Source organism: Somniosus microcephalus, chromosome 13 (assembly GCF_052327205.1).
Source record: "Somniosus microcephalus isolate GS21.2 chromosome 13, FLI_Smic_1.0, whole genome shotgun sequence".
Classification (NCBI taxonomy): domain Eukaryota; kingdom Metazoa; phylum Chordata; class Chondrichthyes; order Squaliformes; family Somniosidae; genus Somniosus; species Somniosus microcephalus.
Window position 1 is genome coordinate 19,343,908 of NC_140999.1, and position 15,895 is coordinate 19,359,802.

Sequence of the window (15,895 nt, forward strand, 5' to 3'; positions counted from 1 at the left end):
AAGGGGAAGGGCCATCTTACTGGCCAGCAACACCCTGCTCATTGCAGTCTTGAATCTCGGCCTGGAGAGACCTCAAAAGCAATTGTGTTTGAAGCACTAATGGATAGGCCCAGGGAAAGTGCTCGGCGCTTAGGAAACTCAAAAGTGGTGTTAAGGGCCAAAACTCCTTAGGACAGCGTTAAAACCAAAAATTTTGCCGATAAGAAAAGGCAGAAAGCGCCTGCCTTTAAATAGCGCTCCCCCAGCCCCTTCCCGACCTGAAAACGTTCCCCTCTACCTGTTGTTCCTAGCGGCAGGCGCTAAGGCAGGGGGCGCGACTCAACTGGGGCGTTGCACGCTTGACTGACGTCACGATCTGTAGGCGCAGGAGATCGTGGTGGTAATGTTTAGCGCCGCCGCAAAACGACTGGTCAATTTCACGAGCAGCACTAAAATCGCGGCATTAGGGCGCCCTATTAGCGTCCCCCAGAGGCGGTAACGGGAGGCGCTAACCAACCAAATTTTGGGGCGCAAGCATCGACTGGGTGCTAACTTTAGCATCCAGCACTAATTAGCGCCGGCGACCGCAAAATTAAGTTTTAGCGCCTCAAGAGGGAGGTGGAGCGCTAATTCAAGCACTCCACTTCCTTCTTAGAGGGCTAAACCCGAATATCGGGGTGGTGCGTTCTGCAGCGCTACACACTGGGCCACATAGCGCTGCCACATGGAAGGGCTCTTCCCCTCAGTAAAGGGAAGGGCCCAAGCCCACAACCCTGCTGGGGCCCTACCTGGACCACCGGGGAGTGGGGAGCAGTCCAGGGGGATTGGAGAGTTGGCGTGAAAGGGTTTGGGGTGCAGGGGTGCCAGATTGCGACACATACCCCACGTTCAAAGACGTGTCAGGCAGCGTCAAGTAAGTTGGACGATTTCATTTTTTCCCCGCCCGCCACCTCCCCTTTACTTAGCGGCCCGCGAGTCTCCTGCCGCTCGGTTCCCGGCGCAGATTCAGGGGGCGCGAGCCAATTTTGCAGGCGTAGTGAAAACGGGACGCTGCGCATGGTGATGACATCACCTACGCAGTGGAGCAGGGGCGCTACCGGTTACTGCCACCGCTAAACTCCACTGAATTTAGTGGGAGTCGTTAGCAGCGCCGCGCGTGGGCAAAAAGTCATTTGCGCCCCTTTAGTGCCCCCTGGAGGCGCTAACAGGAGGCGCTAAGGTACCCAAGGTAGCTCAGAGAGGGGAGATGAGGAGACATTTTTTCACTCGGAGAGTTGTCGAGGTCTGGATCGCTCTACCTGAAAAGGTGCTGGAAGCCGATTCCAGAAATATTTTTAAAAAGGGAGTTGGACAGATACTTGAGGATGAGGAACTCCCAGGAAGACAAAAAGAGGGGATGTGGAACTAAACATGGCTGATCTTTTAATGAACCGGGACAGGCACGATGGGCCAAATGGCCTCCTTCTGTGCTGTAAGTTTCTATGATTCTATGATCAGTCAGTATTAAGTTTTCTCAATCAGATAACAGGCCAAAAACTGCCCAGATGTCACCAACAGTCTCAAATGACAAACCAGCAGCTAACCAGTATGTATTCGAAGGGCCCTTTAACATAGTAACAGAAGAAATAGGAGCAGGTAGAGGCTGGGTATTCTGTGGCGAGTGTCTCACCTCCTGACTCCCCAAAGCCTTTCCACCATCTGCAAGGCACAAGTAAGGAGTGTGATGAGATGCCCTCCACTTACATAAGAACATAAGAAAAAGGAGCAGGAATAGGCCACATGGCCCCTCGAGCCTGCTCCGCCAATCAATAAGATCATGGGTGATCTTGGGCTCAAAGCCACTTCCCCACCCGCTCCCCATAACCCTTCACTCCCTTATCTTGCAAAAATTTGTCTATCTCCACCTTAAATGTATTTAATGACCCAGCCTCCACAGCTCTCTGGGGCAGAGAATTCCACAGATTTACAACCCTCCGAGAGAAGAAATTCCTCCTCATCTCAGTTCTAAAAGGGCGACCCTTTAATCTAAAATTGTGCCCCCGCACTCTAGATTTCCCCACGAGGGGAAACATCCTCTCTGCATCTACCTTGTCGAGCCCCCTCAGCATCTTATATGTTTCAATAAGATCACCTCTCATTCTTCTAAATTCCAATGAGTATAGGCCCAGCCTGCTCAACCTTTCTTCATAAGTCAACCCCTTCATCTCTGGAATTAACCTAGTGAATCGTCTCTGAACTACCTCCAATGCAAGTATATCCTTCCTTAAATAAGGAGACCAAAACTGTACGCAGTACTCCAGGTGTGGTCTCACCAGTACCCTGTACAGTTGTAGCAGGACTTCCCTGCTTTTATACTCCAACCCCCTTGAAATAAAGGCCAACATTCCATTTGCCTTTTTAATTACTTGCTGTACCTGCATGCTAACTTTTTGTGTTTCATGCACAAGGACCCCCAGGTCCCTCTGAACTGTAATCTCTCTCCATTTAAATAATAATTTGCTTTTTTATCTTTCCTGCCAAAGTGTATAACCTCGCACTTTCCCACATTATATTCCATCTGCCAAATGTTTGCCAAATGTTTGCCCACTCACTTAGCCTGTCTATATCCCATTGCAGGTTCTTTGTGTCCTCTGCACAACTTGCTTTCCCACCCATCTTTGTATCATCTGCAAACTTGGCTACATTACACTCGGTCCCTTCATCCAAGTCATTAATGTAGATTGTAAATAGTTGAGGCCCCAGCACTGATCCCTGTGGCACCCCACTAGTTACCTTTTGCCAACTGGAAAACGATCCATTTATCCCGACTCTCTGCTTTCTATTAGTTAGCCAATTCCCTATCCATGCTAATATATTACCCCCAATTCCGTGAGCTCTTATCTTATGCAGTAACCTTTTATGTGGCACTTTATCGAATGCCTTCTGGAAATCCAAATACACCACAGCCACTGGCTCACCCTTGTCCACCCTGCTCATTACATCCTCAAAGAACTCCAGCAAATCTGTTAAACATGATTTCCCTTTCATAAAACCATGCTGACTCTGCTTGACTGCATTATGATTTTCCAAATGCCCTGCTACTGCTTCCTTAATGAAGGACTCCAGCATTTTCCCAACGACAGATGTTAGGCTAACTGGTCTATAGTTTCCTGCTTTCTGTCTCCCTCCTTTCTTAAATAGGGGTATTACATTTGCTGGATGAGTGCAGCTTCAATAACACAAGAAGCTCGACACCATCCAGGACAAAGCAGCCCGCTTGATTGGCACCCCATCCACCACCTTAAACATTCACTCCCTCCACCACCGGCGTACCGTGGCTGCAGTGTGTACCATCTACAAGATGCACTGCAGCAACTCACCAAGGCTTCTTCGGCAACACCTCCCAAATCCGCGACCTCTTCAACCTAGAAGGACAAGGGCAGCAGGCGCATGGGAACACCACCACCTCCAAGTTACCCTCCAAGTCACACACCATCCTGACTTGGAAGTATATCGCCGTTCCTTCATTGTCGCTGGGTCAAAATCCTGGAACTACCTCCCTAAGAGCACTGTGGGAGCACCTTCACCACACGGACTGCAGCGGTTCAAGAAGGCAGCTCACCACCACCTTCTCAAGGGCAATTAGGGATGGACAATAAATGCTGGCCTTGCCAGCGACACCCACATCCCATAGACAAATTTAAAAAAAAGGCCATTTGACCCCTCGAGCATGTACTGCCATTCAATAAGATCATGGCTGATCTTCTACCTCATCTCCACTTTCCTGCATTATCCCCATATCCCTTCATTTCCTTAATATCCAAAAATCTATCGATCTCTGTCTTGAATATACTCAACAGCTGAGCCTCCACAGCCTTCTGGGTTAGAGAATTCCAAAGATTCACCACCCTCTGAGTGAAGAAATTTCTCTTCATCTCAGTCCTAAATGGCCGACCCCTTATTCTGAGACTGTGACCCCTGGTTCTAGACTCCCCAGCCAGGGGAACTAGCCTCACAGCACCTACCCTGTCAAGCCCTGTAAGAATTTTGTATGTTTCAATTAAATAGCGCTGCTAAAGTTTCCTTGCTGCCTATTCACACCACGAATTGCTGGGAGAATTTATCACGTGGCGGGTCAGGCACTGGGGCAACCCAATATTACAAAAGGGTCCTACAACAAACGTGGATCCCTTATTTAAATGTTTACATCAGCAATTTAAATAGTTCTGGCGTGTGCCCTGGACTCACACGAAGCAGCTCGTTCCAATGTGGCGGAGGGCACACTTCCGGAATGTAATGAACGCCCGCCAAATTGGGTGTTTAGGTGACCATTTTGCGCCTGCAAAACGGGCGCGGCGCCATCAAATTTCAAGGCCCAAGTGTCAACAAAATGTTCGACTGCAGAGCCCAATCCTATCCCCACCTGACATACACGCAAGGGGCAATTTCCAGGTGAAGTCACTAGACAGCGATCCTAAACTTTTTTTTAAATTTAAAAATAATGCCTGTTTGTCCCCGTATTTGACAACTTGCTACTGATATTGTGGGAGCATGCAGCTTTAAAATGGATGATTTCTTAGAAAGCAATTTCGTTAAGAGTCGTTAATGGCAGAAAATTTGACATTCTCCCACCTTTCATTGAAAGAAGAAATTCTCCCTCCTGCTCAGGAACAAGAACCCTGACTGATCATTTCCCCCTGTCTTGCTCAGGGGCTTTGACTCCAATTGTAATGCTGCAACTGCTGCCCAAGTGGAGATCGGTTAGCTCAACACAGACTGGAGATCACACCCGATACCTTCCTGTGCTGTGTGGCTTTGTTGCAGATTAGGGAGTGAGCTTACTAACTAAACCATCCCCGGGAGATGGCGTTCCACAATTTATATATCTCCAAAAATAGCAACGCCCATTTGAAAGATAACTGAAGATACTACAATCAAAATTGACTTGCAATTTGAAAGCTGTATTGCTCCGTAATTACATTAATCAATGCGTAACTATAAAAAATAGGTCTTTCCAATCTCAGTCTGTTTGTTATATTTAAAATTTACCTCAAGAATCAATATCAGTAATGCACGGCTCGTGTGGAGACACCACTGAATGTTCTTTGTCCCTTGGTTCCTGGAGTCTGTGACAAGGCAGGAAGCTAGGAGCAAAGAGCAGAGGTCAGTGATAACAATACGCGCAGTGCATTACTGATATTGATCCCTGCAGGCAGGCATCTTTAGCACAGCTTGAGGTTACAAAGAAATTTTATTTTTACAGGTGGATTTCTTATCTCATACTTATTAATACAACATTTTTTTTGATGGGGAGGGTGGGTGGGGGGAGAGAAATGGGGTAGTGGCACTGCTTTGTCAACAGTCTTGTCACCTTTCATGTTTAGGGAACCCCAACCAGAGCAGATGATTAAGGCTCCTATATAAGCGTGGATGAAATATAAATGCCTGTTTTTAACACTCAAGAAAAACAGAATATATAGGGGGAATAAATCAGTGCAGTAGTGGGTGAATTGCAATGCCGTAATGTGTAGTGACATCATCAATATGTTTCGTAAAGGTTTGCTGTGGTCGGTATTTCTAGAGAAATTGTAACCCCAATTTACGGTGGCATGGTGGTTAGCACTGTTGCCTCACAGCGCCAGGGACCCGGGTTCAAATCCGGCCTCGGGTGACTGTCTGTGTGGAGTTTGCACATTCTCCCCGTGTTTGCGTGGGTTTCCTCCGGGTGCTCTGGTTTCCTCCCACAGTCCAAAGATGTGCGGGTTAGGTTGATTGGCCATGATAAAAAAAAAAATTTAAAAATTGACCCTTAGTGTAAGGGGGGATTAAATACGTGAGGTTACGGGGATAGGGCTTGGGTGGGATGGCTGTCGGTGTAGGGACCGGGTGTTAGGGTTTGGATGATCAGCCATGATCTCATTGAATGGCGGAGCAGGCTCGAAGGGCCGAATAGCCTACTCCTGCTCCTATCTTCTATGTTTCTATGTTTCACGATGCATAGTGATCAGAACAATATACTCAAATGATCTGTTAAATATCATGTATGCCTTCCAAACAATGCAGAGCTAATTGTCTGTTGTGTAAAATATAAATGTTACACGGGCGCAGTGTTTAATCCTCCATTTAGTTTGGGAGTTAACACATATTATGCACTTAACCTATGCTATGTTAGTCCTGGGAGCACTTGGCAAGTGTCAGCTTGGCTCAGTCGTAGCGCTCTCACCTGAGTTAGAAGGTTGTGGCTGCAAGCCCCACTACAGAACCAAAATGTATAATCAGTGCAGTACTGAGGAAGTGCTGCATTGCCAGAGTGGCTATCTTTTGGATGGGACATTAAGCTGAGGCCCCGTCTACTTATTTAGGTGCATGCAATAGATCCCATGCTACTTTTTTGAAAAAAAGAGGGAATTCTCCCGATGTTGTGGCCAACATTCATCCCTCAACCAACATCACCAAATCAGATTAACCGATTGTTTATCTCATTGCTGCTTCGGAGACTTGCTGTGTATAATTTGGCTGCTGCATTTGCTTTTATATGAACAGTGACTACACTTCAAAAAAATAATTCATTGGCTGTGAAGCGCCTTGGGACATCCCGAGGAAGTGAAAGGCACTTTACCAATTCAAATCCTACTTGATTACCATTGAATGCAAAATTGGAAGCATGCTCCATTCCCATCACTGCACTCCATGATCACAAAAATAAAAGACATGATAAAATGAAATTAAATTGACAGACATTTTTAAAATAAAAAGAAACACGCATAAGAAATTAGGGTAAATTAAATTTAAAATACAGCAAATAAATTTTACAATTGTAATACAAATATAATTAAAACCACACTTGTTTGATTGTTTACCTTTAACTGCAAGATTAGATAGATAGAAAGCTTTCTCCAAATAGGACTATGTTTTAGTGTTAGCTGTGGCTCAGTGGACAGCACACTTACCTCCGAGTCAGAGGGTTGTGGGTTTGCAGTCCCACTCCAGGGACTTGAGCACATAAAGCTAGGCTGACACTCCTATGCAGTGCTGAGGGAGTGCTGCACTGTCGGAGGTGCCGTCTTTCGGATGAGACATTAAACCGAGGCCCCGTCTGCTCTCTCAGGTGGATGTAAAAGATCCCATGGCGCTATTTTGAAGAAGAGCAGGGGGGAGTTATCCCTGGTGTCCTGGCCAATATTTATCCCTCAACCAACATAACAAAAACAGATTATCTGGTCATTATCACATTGCTGTTTATGGGACCTGGCTGTGTGCAAATTGGCTGCCGCGTTTCCCACATTACAACAGTGATTCCACTTCAAAAAAAATGTACTTAATTCGCTGTAAAGCGTTTTGAGACGTCCAGTGGTCATGAAAGGCGTTATAGAAATGCAAGACTTTCTTTTTTTCTTTAGTTACCAAAGATTTTGTCTAGATATCTAGCGGTTTAATTCCTTGCATGTTCTGTTTTCAGTCCACTGCTTAATATGTTCATTTTAAGATGCTGTCTCTGCTGTTTCAATGAGGTTGGTAACCCATTTAACTAAACAGGTGGATCACAGCATTAAACATAGAAAATGAACATAGAAAAATTGGAGCAGGAGTAGGCCATTCGGCCCTTCAAGCCTGCTTCGCCATTCAGTATGACCATGGCTGATCCTCTATCTCAATACCATATTCCCGCTCTCTCCCCATACCCCTTGACACATGTTGCCTCTCATTCTTCCACACACTGTTCACCACCACTCTCTGCTTTCTCTCCCTTAGCCAGTATCACTCCGCTCAATCTGTGCTGTACCTTTTCCAAGGCCAACATATCTTTCCTGAGGTTTGGCGCCCAGTTCTCCAGATGGGGTCTGACCAAAGCTCTGTACAACTGGAGCGTTGCTTCTGTATTCCAACCCCCTGGAAATAAAGGCCAACAGTCCATTAGCCTTCGTGATTTGGAAGGTATTTACAATGGATTCAAGGGGCCCTTACATTTGGGATCTTTCTTTGTTCCATCCACTCGAGGAGTTAGATAACAGGCTTTCTCCTGTGAATATAGAGCTGGATCATTGGGCCGTGATGTGTTTACTTGTTTGTCTTTTGTTTAATTTGCTCAGTGGATTTAAATTTAAACCAGGTTCTGAGGCGTGATGCTCTATTCACACCTCGAAGGTGAGAGATGTTGTGGGTCACACGCTAAGTCCAGTAGCTGAAAGTGATTAACAGACTGGGTTTTTGTGTTTAGTGATCCTGGGCATGTTCCAGATACCTTCCCTGGATACCAAGGCTAGGAGAGGCACTCTGGAAGGTATGGGGAGCTGGGACTTGTCCATGAGAGTAACCAAAGGTATGAGAACTGAAATAATCTAGAGTTAGAAAGGAGCAAAAGTACAAATTATCAGTAACTGGGAAATCAATTAGTCTCTTACCTTGAAGACACCAAGTAGTTAGAATGGTGCAGACCAGAAATTCAAATGAATGCATTGACCAGTGCACTCAAAATAGTGCACTGGAAATAATTAAAACCCACTGGTGGGGATTGTTTGCAAACATTACTCTTCGTATAATAAAAAACAGAAGTGTCAAATGTGCTTCTGACATGAATTAAAAATGCAAGCAGCAAAGCAGTGGCACAGGAAAATGGATGCTCTCACTTATTTCCACAGAGCGTGCAAGGTCTCCATTAGGCAGAGAGCTAGACCAGTTAACCCACTAGATCCTAGGGTGTCCGCGGGCGCTCAACTTGTCAAATCCCACAGAATCCCTCATTTTCAGAAGGTGCACTTTAGAACAAACTTTCAAACATAGCCCGTTGAAATTGATCCATGTGACGATTAGGGGCAGTGAGAATTATTGGACCTCTCCCATTAACAAGATTTGTCGACTTTCCTCTTTCAAAGGTCCCAAGAATTTATAAAAGGAAAGTATTTTAATTACAGGAGTCCAAAGGGTGACAAATTGGTACAGGTGAGGTGTTGTACTGTGCACATTATACCACTGCTGTTTAGACCATAAGTGCCCAGCATTAACTTCAAAATCCTACATCAGTCAGTATTTTTTTTCCAAAGTCTAGCCTACAAAAATAAATCTCAAAAACCTTGCCCATCTGCTGAAGTGTTGATGTTATCTGCTGATCGTTTTCACTCCTTGAATTAAAGTTTGTAAGATAGCCCTGACTTATATGGGACAATTTATACATCAAAGACCACACAGCAGTTGATTGGTCATGTTAAGTACTACAAAAATGTAAAAACAAGCGATGCACTCCTACACAAGAAGGATTTTAATATCTTAGCTACTTTGACAAAGCATTCTAGGTTGGTCAGGCTTTTGTCTTTTATTGTATCTATATTTTGATGAGCGCTGCAGATAATGGGGCTTGAAAATCTTGAGATCTCTGTGGTGAATCTTTGATCACAACTTATTTTCTCTGTGCAACTATTTCGGTCCTTTTGAAGATAGTTTTTCAATTGCCCGTAACACAGGGCACAAAGCAAGCTTTTAAATGTTGCACGGTTGCGTGAAGGATGCTACAGAATTGCACTTGAGTGCAACATAGGGGCTTTTGAGAGCAAATTGTCCTTTAAAAATCTGATTTCTGATCAAGAAGGTATTAAGATTCTCTGTTCAATGTGATGGAGCACCAGAAGATATGAGGGTAAATGAGTCGGCGCCTCTGTTAAAATAGGCAAAGAGGAATTTGGTGCATACAAGGTTGAGCATTCATACAATGACCAACATTAATTTCTATTTAACTCTTTAAAAGTTCATGCACTGTTACAATATTAATATTTTGTTCAGATAAAATTACACTTTTGTTTCAAAGATATTGTTACGTCAAGAAATGTTTTCTGGTTCTGAGAATTTCACTGATATTCAATGTTCCCTTATAGCAGCGCATCCAGGGATCCCGCGCAGACAGATTGCCGGCTTTTCAATGCAAAAACCATGCATGCGGCGTATTTTGAATGGCCTGCACAGCCCCTTAAAGGGGCCACGCGGCGCCAAAAAAAATTATAGGGGCCATTGCTGATATTTTAACAATTTTACCTACCGTAAAACATATAGCTTTTTTTTATTAGTTCATGGGATGTGGGCGTCGCTGGCAAGGCCAGCATTTATTGCCCATCCCTAATTGCCCTTGAGAAGGTGGTGGTGAGCTGTCTTCTTGAACCACTGCAGTCCGTGTGGTGAAGGTACTTCCACAGTGCTGTTGGGTAGGGAGTTCCAGAATTTTGACCCTGCGACAATGAAGGAACGGCCAATATACTTCTAAGTCAGGATAGTGTGTGACTTGGAGGGGAACTTGGAGGTGGCGGTGTTCCCATGTGCCTGCTGCCAATTTTCTTGTGGAGGGGTGTCAGTAAGTCCCAAGAAAGAAAGTGCTGGAAAGTTGCATTGCAGTAAGACCATATATTACTGGGAAAAAAAATGACCTTATTCCAAAAGCAATTTCAACTATCAGCTACAGGTTATTATGCCCCATCCTGGTTGTATCAAATTTCACTGACTTGAGTTCTACCACAATTGTATTAGTAAATAAAAGGGTTAATTCTGCTAACTTCTCTTCCAGGTTTGATTAACAGGAGCACTACTACTTTGTTAAAGGGTTGCAGTTTTGATGGTGATAAAAATGATTGTTGCAGAAAGCTGGTTCCTTAGGGCGAAAAATTGTGTCGCGCCCCCTTTGGGGTGCTACTTTTAGTGCCCCGGAAAAATTAGCACCCCCGCGACCGAAATTGAGTGGTAGTGCCCCAAGAGGGAAGCGGGGCGCTACTGGAAGCGCCCCGCCTCCCTCTTGGGGCACTGCGAGGGAATATCGTGGTGCCACGTGCCGCGGTATTGCATGCCTTCCTCCCCTTCTTAAAGGGGAGGGGCGTTGCGCAGCGTGACTCGGGGCCCAGCTGGGTCCCCGGGGATCAGAATGCTGGCAAAAGAGCCCAGCGCTCAAGAGAAGTGCCGGGCTCATGGAGCACAGCCAGCACTCCGAGGGGGGGGCGTGTAAGGAGGCCGGGGACAGGAGCGGAGGCAGGTGCTGGCAGGTGGCCAGCAACAAAAATGGCTGTCTGGCACCTCGCCTTTAAATAGCGCCACCCCAGCCACAGGTAGGCCCCCCTGACCCCGTTGGACATAGCGTCCGGCGGTAAGTCAGGGGGCGCTACCGAAGATCGCGGCCGGGGCACGAGCGGGGTGCTGTGCACACTGATGATGTCATCACCAGTGGCGCAGCATCACAGGGCGCTAACAGTTAGCGCCACCGCTAACCTCCCGCTGAATTTCGCGGGAGGCGTTAGCGGCGCCGCACCCGGGCGCTAGTTGCTTGGCGCGCCGTTAGCGGGAGGCACGAAGCAACTGAATTTTCCCCCTTACTCTTTTGAGAATGAAGTAATTTTGTATGTTCATTTAGCTTGCTTGAAAAATACAGTACATTAATCTCAGAAGTCCTCTATGACTCGGCATTTCTCCAGCTCCTGATATTTTGCAGTACCAAGCTACCAAATATTAAATATAACCATTCAACTGGCAGAATCTTATGAAATGATGCACAATATAAAGCCTTTATCAAGTATTAGTTTAGACACAAATCATTAATCTATCTTTCTCTTTCAGATATTGACATGCTGTGTGCATTTCCAGCATTTTCTGATTTTATTCCTCTGAATTACAATGATACAATAGTCATGCAATTGTAGCATTTTTCAAAGCAAAAAAAAAACCCATGGGGTTAATTTTAACCCTTCCTAACTGGTGTAAACCGGGCAGGTGGGCAATTAAAAACAAACAGATTACATAGTCGCTAAGATAACGACCATTTCTGATTTTAACCTCTGGAGCTTTGCAAGTAGGTGAGGCACCCGCCTAAAGCAGGTGGGAGCCTTATAAGTTTATGCGAATCGGGGTCCTGTTACGCCAGTAAGATCTCTGTGCGATTTTAACCAGGGCCTGAGTGGGGAAAGCTGCAGTGGAAGCTGCCGAGCGGTCCTTGACCACTTGATCTTTGCCTGCTCTTAGCCGGTCTGCACCCTCTTCATGCCCGTTCTGGGAGGGATGTGGACCGGCGCCCTTTAAATCAGGCCCGGGAGTTAAAATACCACGGGTGTGAAAATGAGGCCAGCGAGTGAATTTGCACTCGTCCCCGCTCCTGCCCAAAATGAAACCCGCTTTGGATTAAAATCAACCCCATTGATTCTGTCATGGTTGGCATGGTTGCCATTACGGGATTGGTTATCATTAATTAATGCTAGCAGACCTCCTATAACATTGCTCACAGCAGGTGGGATGATTTGATATTTTATATAAAGACCGAAGTGTTATACCATGTAAAGCACAATATATTGGCCTAGAAATTCAGTATAGTCACGTTTGGGGCGCTACAGCATGGCGTTCGCTAACTTTTGCGCCCGGCGCAACTTAGCGCCACCTTCGCCGATATTCAGTTGCATCGCCCCAAGAGGTTGCTGCTGCGCTAAAGCAGGCGATGCACGACTATCATTAGGCGCTAAGCCAGCGATCCGGGGCGCAAACACCGAAGGCAGGCGCAGCGCAGGTGCGGCGAGTTGCTCATTGAGGGCAGTCAGGCGCCGGTCAGCACTTAAAGGGGGAGGGTGGAATTGCTTGGCTGCCACGCCCTGCACAATGCTGCCCTAAGGCAAGGCCTGAACACTGCTTCTGGAACAGCTCCACGCCCAGGAGAATGGAGAAGGCCAGGGAGAGAGCGCAGCGCTTCGGCGAGGGTGACCCGAGGCTGCTGGTTGGCGCAGTGGACTGCAGGCACCAAATCCTCTTCCCTGAGGGTGGCAGGAGGCCGCTGCCCGCCGAATATCGGAAAGCATGGAGGGATGTGGCAAACCGGGTCACGTCCAACAGCGTGGTTGGCAGGACACCAACGCAGTGCCGGAAAAAATTCAACGACCTCACTCGGGTTGTCAGGGTGAGTACCCTTTCCAGTATCCGCCTCATCCCTGCATGTGCACCTCACTTTATGGCCAAACAGGTCTGAAAGCCCTAATGGCCAGCCCTCATCCAGCAGCTATGGGACTGTCATGAAAAGCACTTGCGCAATCAGGACTTTAGACACTGTCAGGGCTTTTCGACCATGGGAGGCAGTGCGGGCAAGATCAGAGCTTGACACTGTACTTAGAAACGGTCCTTTCTCTTGCAGGCCAAGCTGGCACATAACAGAAGACAGCAGCGACAGACCGGGGGAGGCCGTCCTGACCTGAAACAGCTGAGCGACCTCGAGCAGCGAGTGGAGCGGATCATGGCAGGCTGGCTGAGTGGCCCTGTCGCCACTGGAGATGCTGACCCTGTTCTGGGCACCAATGGTAAGGTCATCACCTTTTTGACCTCTCCCTTTCCACTTGCGCCTCACACCAGCACCCTTTGCCACTATCAAACCAATGCAGTGCACAGCAGCACTCATGCCTCCCTCGCTGCCGCCCTGTCCTCACTCTAAAGCAACTCTTGTGCCTCCCTGCTTTCAGATGGTGACTCGCCAGGTGAGGAGGCAGCCCCTCAAGCTGGCACTGTATCCGAGTCAGACATAGAGGAGGAGGAAGAGGAAGCCAGCTCATCAGGGACACCCTCAGCCGAGGCAGCCCATGGCCATGATGGTGACACGTCTTCCCTGGAGGGGAGCAGGGGGGAAGGGTTGGAGGATAGTGAAGCTCCGGGGACCAGCGGGCTGCAGCAACGCGGAAGGGGTGGGGAAGCTCGGCGGCCTTCTCCCCGGAGGGTGAGTGCGGCCTCCAGTCCTGCTACGGTGCGCGCAGAGGAGGTGCGGCTCCTAGCGGAAATGGGCGCCCAGGCTGAGCGCAGGCACACTGAGCTCATGGCTGCAGTGGCAAGGATGCCTGACTCCATAGAGTCACTGGCAAGGAGTGTGCAGGAATTCGGGGCAGCACAGGCCAGGAGTCTGCAACAATTCAGTGCAGCACAGGCCAGGAGTCTGCAACAATTCAGTGCAGCACAGGCCAGGAGTCTGCAGGACATCGCGGCAGCACAGGCTAGGAGTCAGCAGGACTTCGCTGCTTCACAGGCGGCTTCTAGCCAAGTGTTCAGTCGTGCCGTGCATTCACTGGCTGCTGTCATGCAGACACAGACCAGGGCCACACGGGCACTAACTACTGCCACACTCGCTGGATCGGCCAGGCATCGCCGGGGCACTCGCTGTGCCGCAGCAGCCCAGCAGTCTGTGCCTCAGCAGATTGCTGCGCATGCTGCAGTGCTGGCCCGTGCGCGTGCCAATGTATCAGCCGACCAGGGAGTGCCTGTGATCTGTCAGGTTGGCAGCATTCCTGCAGCCAACACTGTCACTCCTCCATTGCAGCTGCCACCAGCTGTTGGACAGACTGCTGCCGCCCAAGCAGAGTTGGAGCAGTCAGCAGCCGGCCCCTCCAGGCCCAGAGCTGGTCCAGGCCGACCCCCAAGGGCATCTGCCGTCTCACCATCTGACCCTCAGCAGCCTTCCCCCAGCCTTGCTGCAGCCACTGGGGTCCCATTGAGGAGCTGCTGCAGGGCGGGTAGGGGCCAGTCACGGAAGCGAAACGGATCATCCTCGCAGGGGAAAAAGTAGAAGGTATGGCCAAATGTTTTGTTTTACTTATAAAAGCCGAGACTGGTGTATTTGTTTCATATTTAAAGGCCGAGACTGGTGTATTTGTTTCATATTTAAAGGCCGAGACTGGTGTATTTGTTTCATATTGAAAGGCTGAGACTGGTATATTTGTTTTACTTGTAAAGGCCGAGACTGGTGTATTTGTGTTTTTGGGGGGAGTTTCTCTCCATTAGTTTGTCCTGTGGGAAGGGCACAGAGGTATCATAGTAAAACATTTTCTTAAATTGCACTGGCCACGCTTTCTTTTGGAAGTCCTGGTTGCCCTGCTCGGCTGAGGGCTTGTGCAGCAGCTACATTCATCTTCTGCCATTGGCACAAGCCATTCCCTGAGAGGGGGCCTAGAACCGACTTGCAATAAGCCGCCGACGGGCGGCCCTTGCACTTTCTGCCTCCCTCCTGTGCTGGTCCTCCTCCTCCTCCTCCTCTGGTGGTCCTCCAATGTCTGCTGGCAGTGGCTGAGTCCTGCGGATAGCCAGGTTGTGCAGCATGCAGCACACAACAACGAAATGGGAGACTCGCTCAGGCGAGTACTGTAGGGCTCCCCCGGAACGATCCAGACAGCGGAACCGTTGCTTCAGCACGCCGATTGTTTGCTCAATGATGTTCCTGGTTGCTTGATGGCTGTCATTGTATCGCTCTTCAGCAGGGGTGCTGGGCGCACGGAGCAGGGTCATCAGCCAGGTGCACAAAGGATAGCCTTTGTCCCCGAGAAGCCATCCTCGTGGGTGAGGCTGGGCCTCGAACATGTCTGCCACAGAAGTCTGGCGCAGGATCAAGACATCGTGGCTGCTGCCTGGAAAGCGGGCATTGACAGCTAGGATGAGCTGCCTGTGGTCACACACCAACTGCACGTTGAGCGAATGGTAGCCCTTCCGGTTGCAGTAATCCTCGGCATTCTCTAGAGGTGCCCGCAAAGCCACATGCGTGCAGTCAATGGCGCCCTGCACCATGGGGAAGCCCGCTAATGCTGCAAAGCCCATTGCACGCTGTTGCTGCTTGTCAACGGTCATGGGGAAGGAGATGAACTGACGTCTCCTTCTGAAAAGGGCATTGGTCACCTGGCGGATGCAGCAATGTACTGCAAACTGGGAGATGTTGGAAATGTCCCCAGTAGCGGATTGGAAGGAGCCAGTGGCATAGAAGTTGAGAGCCACCGTCACCTTCACTGCCACCGACAGAGACGTCCTGCTCCTCAGCTGTGGCTGCAGATCTCCGCAAAGCAGGTGGCAGATCTCAGTGACCACCGCCCTTCTGAATCGCAGCCTCCGAACACACTGCTCCTCAGACATGTTCAGATATGAGAACTGCTGGCGGTATACCCTGGGGGGGTAAGGCCTCCTTTGCCGA

At 48.4% G+C, this 15,895-nt stretch overlaps 1 long non-coding RNA gene across 1 annotated transcript in view; it reads right to left on the reverse strand.

Annotated features, from left to right (window-relative positions):
• LOC147108109 (uncharacterized) overlaps positions 1–15,895 on the reverse strand; it is a 51,582-nt gene that overhangs the window by 29,680 nt on the left and 6,007 nt on the right. The window contains exon 2 of the long non-coding RNA XR_015080522.1: positions 5,008–5,102. This is a non-coding gene — a long non-coding RNA (uncharacterized LOC147108109). The remainder of the gene's footprint in view (positions 1–5,007; positions 5,103–15,895) is intronic.